This window comes from Amblyraja radiata, chromosome 1 (assembly GCF_010909765.2).
Source record: "Amblyraja radiata isolate CabotCenter1 chromosome 1, sAmbRad1.1.pri, whole genome shotgun sequence".
Taxonomy (NCBI): domain Eukaryota; kingdom Metazoa; phylum Chordata; class Chondrichthyes; order Rajiformes; family Rajidae; genus Amblyraja; species Amblyraja radiata.
This window is the reverse complement of record NC_045956.1, coordinates 87,822,981-87,838,186: the sequence shown is the minus strand read 5'-3', so window position 1 is coordinate 87,838,186 and position 15,206 is coordinate 87,822,981.

Genomic DNA, 15,206 nt, shown 5'->3' with positions numbered 1-15,206 from the left:
CCTTTAAAACTCTTTCTACAAACCTGTGCCATCATTTCTAGCACCCAGAACATTGGAAAAGACCATCTTGTCTTGAAATTCATACAGAAATATAAGCTCAATTAGCATTGCAGTATTATGGGTAAGCTTCCAGATGCTATATTTTTGCAGTTTCTTTATATTTTTGCGTTAAAACTGTAGATTGGACTATTTCAACAATTGCTGCCAAACTGAGCAGTGGATATAACAAAATATTTTTATTTTGACAAAAGGGTGTCTAAAATCATGAGGGGATAGATAAATGTACAGAATCTTTTACCCAAAGTTAGAGAATCAACAGGGAAAAAATATAAATTTAAGTGAGAGGAAAGATTTAATAGTAACCTGAGGGGCAACTTTTTCCACACAGATGCTGGCTGGTAGGTATATGGATTGAGCTGGCAGGGGAGGTAAGGAGACAGGTACTACAAGAACATTTTAAAGGCATTTGGACAGGAAAGGTTTAGAGGGATATGAGGCACATGGACAGGTGGAACTCGCATAGATGGGGCACCTTGGCCTGCATGGGCTTATTTCCGTGCTGTATGACTCTGACTCAAAAATAAAGCAAATTACATATCTGGATATTTAGGAGCTCCTTCCCAAATCTCTTGCCAGTGCTCAGATATACAGATGTTATGGTATCCGACAAATACTGATGTATATTCCATTTTGTAATGTTGTACCTCATCGTAGTGGACTAAAAATGTACATTAATTCAAGTAAGATTCAAAATCATTTTAGGAGCCTGAAGGGCCTGTCCCACTTTGCAATTTTTTCTGCGACTGTGACTGACGCCCATAAAACCGTCAATTTGCACGACATACACACTGACATATGCTGTCCTGCGAGTGACGCCCGGTTAAGGTTAGGGTTAGGGACAACAAATGGGCTGTAAAATATTCTTCCTTCAATACATGGATTTTAAACAATAATATATTAAAATTAATACAATAAAATCAATTGTGCAAATGAAAAGATAGACATCTATTCATTTGCTCAATTGATTTTATTGTATTAATTAATTGAGTCGTTCAGTTTTATTTACAAATGTATTGGTCCGCTTCCAGATCCAATCAACGTCTCAAATTTCAACTTTTCACAAGGATGGATTCAGTGAATGTAGATTGAACTCCCCTCTCCCCTCCGCCCCCTCCCACCCCCATCCCTCCTTTTCCACTCCCCCCACCCTTCTCCCCTCCCCTCTCCCCCCTTTTCCCTACCCCCTCTTCCTCTCTTCTCCCCTCTCCACTCTTCTCACCCTTCTCCACTCCCCCCCCCTCACATCCCCTTCTTCCCCTCTCCCTCCCTTCTCCCATTCTCTAACCCCCCCCCCCACTTTCCCCGACGCCCCCCATTTGTGAACCCAGCCAGCGACCAGCAATCCCCCGCACACTATCCCACGCACGCTAGGGACAATTTATACAAACCTGTGCGCCTTTGGAGTGCAGGAGGAAACCCTAACCCTAACTCTAGTTTGATAGGCTTGGTATAAGTATAAATTGTCCCTAGCGTGTGTGTGATTGTCAAGTCTTCTAATGTTTTTGTGCAGATTCCCCGCTTGAAAGGGATCTGATTCATCCACCCCGAAATGATGAACTGGATTTCACTCAATGACCAAACACTTCTTTTCCATTTTTTTTCCCCCTTTTTCTTTTGGCAGATTCAGCAATTAATTTACAGTTCCACTTGATTTATTGCTTCAGCCATTACTTTGAAGGCATTTGGATGTTGTAGGTCTTAAGGTATTTAACAGTTTAGTCTTTTAGCAGCTGAAAATCCGGCTGCTAATCGGGTGCTGTAGATAATCAGTCCTGCATGCCTTTGCTGGCAATCGCGGCAGTTTTTAGGACAGTCTCTTAGATTATACTGTTCAAGTTTTAGCCGCAAGTCAACTTCTCTCGCGGGCCTGTCCGCTTTTCTGTTCACGGTCGGGCTGACTGATCCCGACCGGGCTTTCTCTGTTTTCTCTCCCCACCGGGTTGACTGTTCCCGGCTGGGCTGAAGACTCAGCCTCTGTTGGTGGCTCTCTGGACCTGTCTGTGGCCTACACGGTACTAGGCCCTCACCTGACGTCTGTGGCTGCTACTGGGGCTGGCCGTGGGCTACACGGTCCTCTTGTCGGTGGCTTCTCTGGACCTGTCCGTGGCCTTCACGGTACTAGGCCCCCACCCGACGTCTGTGGCTGCTGCTTGGGCTTGGCTGTGGGCTGCACAGCCCTGGATACATTCCAGGTAAGCTGACACCGTGCTTGGTGACCCTTACTGCCCCTGCTTGTTTTCCTAGCTCTTCCCTGAGATATTGCTTCCCGTTCCTACCTTTTTTCTTTTTGGCGCCAATTCAAAACCATTTGGCTTGGTGCTGTTCCACTTGTTTCCAAATACTACGTCTATTTTTAACTTTTGTTTTCGATTCTTCTAGCTGGCCTTGTTCTTATCTTTGTTCTTTTATCCTTGTCGCCAATTGTTGTGTATTCGGATGCTTTGAACAGTCTTGAATAAAGGCTCGGACACGGGAGGAATCATACAAGCTTCTTTACTGCAGGACGCCACCTCCAGTCTCCCCCTGCTCATGCGTACTTGCCCAAGACATCACAAGACACCAATTACTTATCCTAATTATCCCATACCTAACACTCTTCCCCCTTTAACTCCATTTCACCATTTAATATCCCTGCATTGAAGGAAGAATAGTTTACTGCCCATCTGTGGTCCCTAACCCTAACCGGGCATCACCCACAGGACAGCTTACCTCAGTGTGTGACCGGGTGTACAACATGAGACACCCAGATGTCGCATAAAATGTCGCCCAAGTGGGACAGGCCCTTAAGTTACCAAAGAATATGCATATCAAGTAGATACATGGTTTTGTCATATCATTTTTCTTGAAGTTCACTTTAAGCTCTTGCTTTGATTTTGTTTTTATGCACATGGAATTAACTGTTGCACATGCACTGTTGACTCAATTTAAAAAAAGAAATCTGAACAACTAGGAGATATTGATGGATGTTCCTGGGGTAGTGAGAGGAACAGGGAAAGATGCGACTTATACTATTGTTTTAAGAGTAGTCTGTAGTGGCCTGGGGTAGGTAATCATGAAAGGTGGGCAGGCTTAAGGCCCTTGGTGGCCTATTCCTGCACCTACTGTTCTTTTTTTAAAGGGTGCACTGGAATGAACAGATTAACTGCAGAATTTTTAAAAAGCAACAAATCAGGACAAAGTACTGGCAAAACGGCTACCATTTCAGGAGGGAAACTGGAAAGAGGAAATGTAAATAAATAATAGATTTGCAAGAATATTTCAGGTAATTTCAAGTCTCAAAAATCTACACAGGGCTGCTGAGAGGTTTTTTAAATGACTTTTTTCCTTCGCCATAAAATGGGCTCCGCACGATTCAATAATTTAATGTATGAATTTGCTTTAGATTACATAGTGTGCAGAAATCAATGTCAACAATTCTAAATTAAAAATAAACTAATTATTAACTAATGCTTTCAGTTTTCAGTGAGAGACAGGAGGAGGATTTTATGGTCCTTATGATTTTATGGTCCTTATTTCCATGATTTATCATTGAATATTTTTTAAATAAATTCCATGATTTGACCCCAAAAAATAGGATTGCAAAATTTAATTATGCATAATTTTATATTGTGTGTCCAAATGTGTTCACATTGAGTACTATGTATGTGCCCCACAGATAGATAAAGAAACATTTCTCAACACAGCTTAATTTCTTCCATAATTAAGTGTGTGGTGAAATTAGAGATATGGGCTGTGTCTTTAAACTAAACTAAGCAGAAAGACTACTAAAGCATGAGTCAGGTAATGAAAATGGATGTCTTACAATGTCACTGTTTGTTTGATCTGCCATATGTGTCAATGCTGCCTTGCCCTATGATGTGCATGCCAAACTCAATTGGGGGTTTGATATATAGACAATAGGTGCACGAGCCAACACCGCCATTCAATGCGATCATGGCTGTTCAATCCATCCACAATCAGTAACCCGTTCCTGCCTTCTCCCCATAACCCTTGATTCCGCTAGCCCTAAGAGCTCTAACTAAATCTATTTTGAATGCATCCAGTGAATTGGCCTTCACTGCCTTCTGAGGCAGAGAATTCCACAAATTCACAACTCTATGTAAAAAAGTTTTTTCCTCATCTCAGTTCTAAATGGCCTACCTCTTATTCTTTGTTATGCGCTCCCTCTGCTGGTGTTAATTATGTACTAACCTGTTTCTCTGATTTCCATTAGTACCTCCTGCTGCCTGGCTGCTCCTGTACCTGATTGGAGGCTCCTGGCCCAAGCTGCATCACGTGAGCCTGATGACGGAGCCTCAGCTTAAAAAGACCATGTGCACTGGCAGTCCCCCTCTCTGTCTCTCTCTTCCCCCTCAGACTGGTGGCAGCAGTCTGGTGTTGGTTTAGTTTGTTTGATTGCATAGTGTTCTTTATGTAACTCTTCATTCTGTATTAACTTATTTTGCTTGGGAAGGATGGGACTGGCATTATTGTTTTCGTGGTTTTGTTTCAGGTTTATTTTCACACTGAGGCAGGTTTAGAGTCTCTGGTCCGACGACCCATTGAGTGGTTGGCCAGAGCACCCTTTATCTTTTGTTTGCCATCCCCTCCGACCCCTCTTTGTTTGTTTGATCCAGGTTTAGTTCTTTTTGTTAGTGAAAAATAAATAATTTTTCCATTTGAACCTGGTTTTGTATTATGTTATTGGCCTTTGAGGTATTTGATTTTGCGGCCGTAACATTCTTAAACTGTGGCCCCTGGTTCTGGACTCCCCCAACATCGGGAACATGTTTCCTGCATTTGGCAGAACACTGGCACACTCCACACCATCTGGCACTCGTTGGTTCGTGGGGAAGGTCTTGTGACTTGCCCCTGTATTTTGTGAGATATCACTTTCTTCTTTTCTTTCACAATTGGTGTGGAAACCCTTCGGGAATGGATAGCAAGTTACCTGCTGACAAGGGCTGGGAGATTCCACCTGTCAGCAGCACATTCATGGTTTGGCTTTGCTGGTGACCAGGCAGTTAGAAGATGAAGGCAGTCAGAAAGAGAAGATTTACAAGGATGTTGCCAGGACGCAAGGGTCTGAGTTCTAGACAGAGGTGAAGCAGGATGGGACACTATTCCCTGGAATGCAGGAGGATGAGGGGTAATCTTATAGAGGTGTATAAAATCATGTGATGTATAGATCAGGCAGATGCACAGTTTCTTGCCCAGAGTAGGGGGATCGAGAACCAGAGGACATGGGTTTACATGAATGGGGAAATATTTTATAAGAATCTGAGGAGCAACCTTTTCACACATAAGGTGCTGGGTGTGTGGAACGAGCTGTCGGAGGAGATAGTTGAGGCAGGGACTATGCAATGTTTAAGAAGCAATTAGACAGGTACATGGATAGGACGGGTTTAGAGGGATATAGACCTAACGCAGGCAAGTGGGACTATAAATGGGACATGTTGGTTGGTGTGGGCAAGTTGGGCCAAAGGCGCTGTTTTCACACTGTATGACTACGAATCTATGACTTCTTAACTTACAGTTAAGAATCATTGGAATGGTAGCTTTGTATTCCTTAGAAAACTGAGGTTTAAGGTTTGATCCAATTAATGACAATTAGAAGGTAGGATTAAAAGTTCGTGGAAATCTATAATTTTTCCCATCACAGGAGGACTATTAAAGTTTGATCAATCAAAAAGTAAAAACCAATTTAAATGTATGGATTCAAAATACAAATTAGCTAAGCTCTAAGTAAACTGAACAGAATCAAGTGGCTGAATAGTCCAGTCCCATCACTCTGCTCCTGATTCTTGTTTATTGATCCTGAACTTTCCTTACTACTCCAAGTGGATCGAGATCACATATAGAATCCAATCATCATTGCTGCCGAGAACAATGATTACTGCACAGACTAAGCCTGGTGTAACAAACCTGCTTTGTGCAGCTCATACTGCAGCTGCATTTGGCTATATTTTACAAATGGCTGTAACGTAGCAGGTATAGCAACTAATGTAGTTAATACCGTTATCGTGTGACCATTATCTTTAAATTCTTACAGCATAGTCAAAACAAAAAGACAAATTTTGAGAACAATTTCACAAGTGAGAGAGAGAGAGATGTTGCTGTATTTTAATTTTCAAAGAGAAAATGTGTTTAAATCTAACTGGTAAATGTTATATGATTGCAGGAGGTTTGAATGATTGTGGAAAAATGTATGAATGTTAAAGCAGATGCCTATCAGAATAAATGATGTTTCAGGGCATAGCTTTAAGGTGAGATGGATAATGTTTAAAAGAGATATGAGGGACAAGTTATTTTCTTACACAAAGGGTGCCGGGTGCCTGGAGCGCATTGCTAGGGGTTTGTGGTGGAGGCAGATACAATAGTGGCATTAAAGAGACTTTCGGATAGACACATGGATAAGCACGAAATGGAAGGATTACAGGGGGATAAAAGGTGGACTTGGCATCATGTTCGGTACAGTCAATGTGCACTGATGGGCCTGTTCCTGTACTGTTCTATGTTCTATCTGTTTTTAATGAAAATTAGAAACGGCATGTAGAGAGTTTATGAAATGATAACGTTTACTCGGAGCAATTCATAGTTAACTAAATATGTAACAAACCACACAATTGCTCAACAGGTCAGGCAGAATCTATGAGAAGAGAAACAGTAAATGTTTCAGGTCATAGGATCTTCATCAGAACCGAGAAAGAGTCTCAGGATAGAGGAGATAGGTGGAACAAAGTGGGTTTTTCTGATAAGGTGAAATAATAGGACTCAGTAAAATCAGTTTAAGCTTCATCTTTGTAATGTGTTGTGAATGTTGAATAGTCGCCGTAATTCTTTTTTAGTTTAGCCTAATTGGACTTGCCCTACTGAATGGAATATACGAGACAAAATAAATATATCTCTCGCAAACAGATAGAAAAAAAAAAAAAATGCTGAATGAACTCGACGGGTTAGGCAGCATCTGTGGAGGGAATGAGGAGACATCTTGGGTCGGAACCATTTTTTTATTTCTTGAGTATAAAGCAGGGTCCTGATCTGAAACATTGTCTATTCATTCCCTCCATTGATGCTGCCTAACCTGTTGAGTTCCTCCAGCACTTTGTACTTTGTTCAAGATTCCAGCATTTGCAGTTTCTTGTCTCAACAGATGGAGCAAGTGAGTTATCTGAATTTATAGTATTAACTATTGAATATTCTTTAGACTTCAGAAATACAGCACGGAAACAAGTCCTTTGGCCCACTGAGTAAACGCCAACCGCTAATCACCCCATACACTAATACTATCCTACACACTAGGGCCAATTTACCTAAACCAATTAACCTAGAAACCTGTACGTCTTTGGAGTGTGGGAGGAAACTGGAGCACCCTGAGGACCCACATGGTCACAGGAAGAACATACAAAATCCAGACAGCACCCGTAGTCAGGTTTAAACTTGGGTTTCTGGTGCTGTAAGGCAGCAACTCTATCACTCCTGCCGGCTGATCTGTACCCAGACAGAAGATGAGTGTTTCTCCCTGAGCTTGCATTGGTTCTCATTATAACAATGCCACAGACCATAGTCAGAGAGGTCAGAACATGGTGAGCTGACAATATAAAGTGACAGGCACACAGAAGCCCAGGGTCACTCCTGTAGACTGAGTTCAGCAGCTCTGCAAAGCGATCACTCAACCTATTTTTTGAAGTCTGTGCAAGTGCAGGAAGCTGCACCAATGTACCATGTCCATTCACTGGCCCATGTACCAGTGAATGAGTTGGGTGGTGGTCCCACATTGAAACAAACATTCTTCCATGTATCCCACACAAAAAAACTGTGCTACACCTCTAGTCCATGTATGTGCCCATGGCTATGTCTTTGATTTGGGGAAAGTGACGGAAGTTGAAGTGAGGACGTTCAACGAGGTGTCTGAATGTGTTGGTCGAGGAGGTCACTGATTGAGGAAGAAGGACTTCATGCTCTCCTGATGTGGGCTAGAGATGTAGTGGAACTATACATCAATGATGAAGATAAACTGAGTGGGACCATACCGTTGTGACTGAGATGCAAAGCATGGATGTAACTGCAATGGGACTGGATGAAAAGAGACAAAGAGAGTTAAGATAAGAAATGTTTGATGGGACAAAAACAAGCAGAAACTATGTGTCTGTCTGCTTGTGGATCTTGGGCGTAAAGTGGAAGCAGGCAGGGCAGGGCAAGGCTGGACACTGCAGGACTGTGTGGGTAAGACCTCTTGAGGTAATACAATCTGCACTCTAATTCAAAGACAGCACACGGGGATATTTAGCATTCTGACTAACTTAAACGGTGAACTCGCAATGAGGGTCTGGGGAGGAGATTGGTAACACCTAGCTGATTTATGACTCTGCCTGTTCCGCTTATATTAGTTTTATTTGGTGAAAATAGCTGGTGAGGAGAAAACAAACTAGGTCCGCCAAAAGATTCAATCATAATTATTACTTTTAAGTTAATTCAAATTGAAAATATAACGAGAATGTGAAATGTTGCATTTTTTAAACTATTAGTATAATAAAAAATAAATTGTATGAAATAGTTTACATAATTACTGTGTATTTGGCAAGTGCAACAGCCAACTTCCTCAAAGGGGAAATGTTTGAGTCATGCCCTTAATCATTTTAAACCCAACTCAGATTTGTTTTACACCTTGATTAGAATAGAATGCAATTTATTGTCATTCAAACCTAGGTTTGAACGAAATATAATTTCTACAGTTTTCTACATTACAAAACAATCCAAGACCCACACTTAACACAGTTTACATAAACATCCATTACAGTGAGTCTCCAACATCTCCTCACTGTGATGGAAGGCAAAGTCTTTATCTCTTCCCTTTGTTCCTTCTCCCGTGGTCCAGCAGTCCAACTGCAGTGTCGAGGCGAACTGGGGCTCCGATGTTAAAGCCCCCGGCGGGCGATGGTAAATCCTGAGGCCGTTTAAGCCACGCCGGGCGATGTTAGGCCCCGGCTCCATGTGCTCGATTATGCATTTAAAATGAGAGTAAGGTTTATTAAAAGCATGCTGTTTATTCACTAAATTTAGGAATACTACTATAAAAATGTACCGCTACCACATGAGGTAAAGTATTTTGTCAAGTGTGTTTTGTCATATGTCTCAAAACAGAACAATGAAATTCTTACATGCAGCAGCAAAACAGATATGTGAACATATGATAGACGCAAAAAGCTGGAGTAACTCAGCGGGACCGGCAGCATCCCTGGGGTAAAGGAATGGGTGACGTTTCGGGTCTCAAAAGTGCTGGAGAAACTCAGCGGGTGCAGCAGCATCTATGGAGCGAAGGAAATAGGCAACGTTTCGGGCCGAAACCCTTCTTCAGACTGATGTAGGGTGGGGGGGGGGGAGAAGAAAGGAGAAAGGAAGAGGAGGAGCCCGAAGGCTGAGGGAGAGCTGAGGGGAGGAGACAGCAAGGGCTACCAGAAATTGGAGAACTCAATGTTTATGCCACTAGGGTGCAGACTGCCCAAGCGGAATATGAGGTGCTGCTCCTCCAATATCCGGTGGTGCTCACTCTGGCCATGGAGGAGGCCCAGGACAGAGAGGCCGGATTTGGAATGGGAGGGGAAGTTGAAGTGCTGAGCCACAGGGAGATCAGGTTGGTTATTGCGGACCGAGCGGAGGTGTTCGGCGAAACGATCGCCAAGCCTACGCTTGGTCTCAGCGTTGTAGATCAGCTGACATCTAGAGCAGCAGATGCAATAGATGAGGTTGGAGGTGATGCAGGTGAACTTCTGTCACACCTGGAACGACTGCTTGGGTCCTTGAATGGAGTTGAGGGGGGAGGTAAAGCGACAAGTATAGCATCTCTTGCGGTTGCAAGGGAAAGTGCCCGGGGAGGGGCTGGTGCGGGAGGGAAGAGAATAATTGACCAGGGAGTTACAGAGCGAGCAGTCTTTGTGGAAAGCAGACATGGGGAGAGATGGGAAGATGTGGCGAGTGGTGGGGTCACGTTGGGAGTTGGTGAAAATGACGGAGGACTATTTGTTGTATGTGACGGCTAGTGGGGTGAAAGGTGAGGACTAGGGGGACTCTGCCCTTGTTACGAGTGGGGGGATGGGAAGAGAGAGCAGTGTTATGGGGTATTGAAGAGATCCTGGTTAGAGCCTCATCTATTGTAGGGGAGGAGAACCCCCGTTGCCTGAAGATTGAGAACATTTTCGATGCCCTTGTGTGGAACACCTCATCCTGGGAGCAGATTCTGCGTAGACGGACGAATTGGGAGTAGGGGGTGGAGTCATTACAGGAAGCAGGGTGGAAAGAAGTGTAGTCTAGATAGCCATGGGAGTCAGTGGGTTTATCGTGGATGTCGGTCAGAAGGGTCTCGATAGACGGGACAGTGTTCATCACTTTTTGAAATCTTGTTCATTCGTGGACATTCAAGTTGCCCAAACAGGGCATGATGCAACCACTCAATACGCTCTCTACTGTACACCTGTAGAAGTTCAAGAATGTATTGAAAGGAACTGCAGATGTTGGTTTACACCAAAAATAGACATAAAGTGCTGGAATAACTCAGTTGGGCAGGCTGCATCTCTGGAGAGAAGGAATGGGTGACGTTACAGGTCAAGACTCTTCTTCTGTACCATCAATGTGCTGGTCCAGGACAGATCTTCCGAGATATGCATGCCCAGTAATTTGATGTGTAGACTTTGTCCACCACTCTGTCCAGTCAATGAAGACAGGTTTGTTGATCCTTAACCTTCCTCTTCCAAAGTCAACAATCAGATATTTGGTTTTACTGCTGTTGAGAGAAAGGTTGTTGTTTTGGCAACATTTGGTCAGTCGATCGATGTCCCTCATATACTCTAATGCCCCTGTCCCACTTAGGAAACCTGAACAGAAACCTCTGGAGATTTTGCGCCCCACCCAAGGTTTCCGTGCGGTTCCCGGAGGTTTTTGTCAGTCTCCCTAATGGTCGAAAGTGGTTTCCGCTTCTTCTATGTTCCGGCTATTATTTCAAAAAATTCAAAACCGGCCATGACTAAAAATAGGTTGCCGTTTTAAAAATCGGTAATTTTTTAGTCGAAGTCGGTTGCGATGCTAGTTGAAGGTGGTTGCCGGAGGTTGCAGGTGGTTGCTGGAGGTTGCAGGTAGTGGAAGGTAAGACCTTCCACTACCTGCAACCTCCGGCAACCACCTTCAACTAGCATCGCAACCGGCTTCGACTAAAAAATTATTAGAAGTAAGTACAGTCATATGGCACCAAAGTGCCTAATATATATTTTCATAATACATTTTATGTACAACTTCTTCTTTTTTTTTTTGTTACATTGAAAAAAGATTAGAATAAGAAAAAGAAGTTAGATAGTAAAGGATAGAAAGATGTGAAATATATAGTGTGTGAAAAAAGAAAACTAGTAAATGAAGAAAGTTGAGAGAGAAAATAGAGAAAATAAAATAAAATAAAAAAGAAAAGGAGATCATTGTTTATAATCTTGACGAACCCTCGTCCAGTCCTGAAACAGTTATTTTTTACAATTGTGTTGCACCATATGATTCCAAAAAAACGACGAATGGAGACCAACTCGTTATGAATTGGTCTGATTTATCCATTAGGAGGAATCGCATTTCCTCAAGATGAGCGGTGTCCAACATACTTGCAATCCACATTTTAAGCGTTGGTATTGATGTACCCTTCCAAAATTTAAGTATTAATTTTTTTGCTATTATTAAACCATAGTTAAGGAATAGATTTTGAGATGTGTTCAATTTATTCCCATCTTCCATTACACCAAATATAATCGTTTCAGTATTAGGTTCCATTCTTGTCTAGGACTGCAGTTATAAGGAGAGATTGGATGGGCTGGGTTTATTCTCACTGGAGCATAGGAGGCTGAGGATCTGCCCAAGAGGTTTCTAAACTTATGAGGGCAGGACTAGGACAGATAGTCAGAATCATCCCTTGCAGAGGGAACTAGCAAGGATTTAAGGTGAAAGGGGAGGAATTTAAAAGCAATCCGAGATATATTTTTTCATACTGGTGAATATCTGGAATAATCTGCCATAGGTGGTAATGGAGACAGATACAATTACAGGATATAAAAAGGCATTTATAAAGATACTAAGATATCCTCTCTCATTGCTCCCCCTCTGTGATTCCTCCTTCACTCCGAAATGAAGAAGGGTCTCGACCCGAAACGTCACCCATTCCTTCTCTCCAGAGATGCTGTCTGTCCCGCTGAGTTACTCCAGCATTTTGTGTCTACCTTCGGTTTAAACCAGCATCTGCAGTTCTTTCCTACATAAGAAATATATAGTGGGATATCGAACAAATGCACGCAAAAATGGGATTAGAATAGAAAACATGGACCATATATGTTTTATGGGTCTAAAAATAAATCCCTAAATACATTTGTCCCTCTTGCCTTGGTACCCGTTTGATTTGTGTTGTCACCAGTTTATGCTGGTGCTTGTATTTGATTTGTAGCGTGTAATCAGATTAATCTCAGATCATTAAAGATCCACAACCCTCCAGCAAAGTACTTAGAACTTCTATTGAAATAAATATACCGCCAGGCTCACCGACTATAATGAAGAATAATGTTGGGGAAAAAATCAATTTGGGTTGTTACTACATTTGTGGACTTACATTATTTGTTTATATAATTAGTTGCTTATAAAGACAAATGTGGTTAGATGCTGCTTGGATCTCGGAAGCATATAATTAGAGCAAATGAGGAAACTATTATCAAAAGGAATGAGCTGGTGCTTACAGTATGTACATGGAAGCAAGGGATGTGCGTTTAAATATAGCACTGTGCGAGTCTGATGTAAGAATTTCATTGTTCTATCTGGGACATGTGACAATAAAACATTTTTGACTCTTGATGACCCACAAGTATTATTTTCATGTGTCCTCCCATTCAAATGTCAAAATCTTAATTTAATTTACTGTACAATGACTTTCTTCGTGGAGATGAGAGATTTTGAACCATAAAGGCTCATGGGAACATTTCCTTTGCCATTTAATATTTGTAGCACATTCCATTTCCAAGATTCTTCTATACATTATAGATTCATAGTCACACAGCACGGAGATGGGCCCTTCGGCCTAGCTTAACAATGCTGATCAAGGTGCCCCATCAACATTTGTCCCACCTGCCTGCGTTTGGCCCATACCACTCGAAATATTTCCTATCCATGTACCTGTCCAAATGTATTTTAAATGTTATACAGTAGTTTCTGCCTCAACCTCTGGCAGCTCATTCCAAATAAGTTGCCCCTCAGATTCCTATTAAATCTTTTTCCTCTCACCTTAATCCTATGTCCTCTGGTTCTCTGGTTTTTATCCTATTCTGGGTAAAAACCCTGTGCATCCACCCTATCTATTTCCCTCACGATCTTATACACCTCTATGTGATCACGCTCCACTGAATACAGTGCTAGCCTGCTCAACCTCTCCCTATAGCTCAGGCCCTCAAGTCCTGGCAACATACTTGTAAATCGTCTCTGCACTTTCCAACTTAATAACATTTTTCCTACAGCAAGGTTTGACCCAACAGATTTGTCAACATCGGTCAATTATAGCAACAAGGTGCCAGGAATGTACTAAAACCCTGCAAGGCACTCTACACCATAGTCTGCAAACCAAATATATGACTGATACAGATTCAAACAGTTAGCAAAAGCTAGATTGAAAAGAGATTTTGAGGGGAGTAAATGAAGATAGATGGAAAACAAATTTAAGGAAAGAACTTCACTGCTTGAAGGCGAGAGGTCAGTGCCAGGATTGTGGTGATCGTGCACGTCCGACCGGGAAAGCAGAAGGTGCTCCTCTCCCTGTGCAATATCCAGCCTCTTATGGACACGATGTATAAATGGCTGATTCTATTATGCATCTGATGAATGGGTGGCATAATGGTCCAGTGCTCGATGCTGTTGTCTTACACCTTCAGCAGTCTCGGTTCAATCCCAAACTTTGGGTGTTGTCTTTTTGGCATTTGCACGTTCTCTCTGTAGCATGCAGGTTTCCCAGGGATGTATTGGTTTCCTCTCACATCCCAAAGGTTAATGGCCACTGTAAATTACATGTTGTATAAGCAAGTGCAAAAAAGAATCAAAGGGGAACTGATTGTAAATCTTCTCTGCAATCTTTCCTGCTTCACAACATTTGTCTTATAGCAAAGTTTGTCTGAACAAATTTGTCAATATCAGCCAATTACAGCAACAAAGTGCCAGGGATGTAGTAAACCATTGCAAGGCACTTCACACGATGGTCAGTAAACCAAAAATATAACCGATACAGATTTAAACAGTAAGCGAAAGCTTACTGTGGGAGAGAATACGTTCCAGCGTTATGGGGAATACGAGGAGGAAAGGGACTAATGGGATTGGTCCGATTGGATGTGGCATAGACTCAATGGTGTGAATGGGCTCTTTCTATATTACAAGTAATGGTGACCCGCAAAATGCTGGGAGCCGGCAAAGATAATATGACTGAATATTTAAAGGTAAAGTAGTGGAATACAGTATGGAAACAAACTCTTCAGCCCAACTGATCCATGCCAACCAAGATGCCCTGTCTAAGCTAGTCACATTTACCCACGTTCGTCCCAAACCTCTCTACACCTTTCCTATCCAAGTACCTGTCCAAATGTTATTTAAATGTTATTATAATACCTGCCTTAACTACCTCCTTGGGCTACTCCTTTTACTTACTCACCACCCTCTGAGTAAATGTTTTCCCCCTTGGGTTCCCCTATCAAATCTTGCCCCTCTCACCTTAAACCTATGTCCTCTAGTACTTGATTTCGCTACCCTTGGAAAATATACCCTTTGCATCACCTAATTGCTTAGCACTTGTGCAATGTGCAGGATTCTTGCCATTTATCAGCCTCTGACTTTTTGTTGTTCCAGTCATGCTGCATGCAGTCACAAGGAGCTTCAGTCAGGAACTGCAATTGGAATTGAACATTGATGCGACCATCATCTATCATCCTCACTTCAAGGCACATGGAGAAAATGTCAGTGATGAAGCAGTGATGATTATACATTGTTAATTTATAACCCAACAAGTTATTGTTTATATCCTGTGTAGGAACTGCAGATGCTGGTTTAAACCGAAGATAGACACAAAAATCTGCTGCAGTAACTCAGCGGGCAGCATCACTGGAGATAAGGAATGGGTG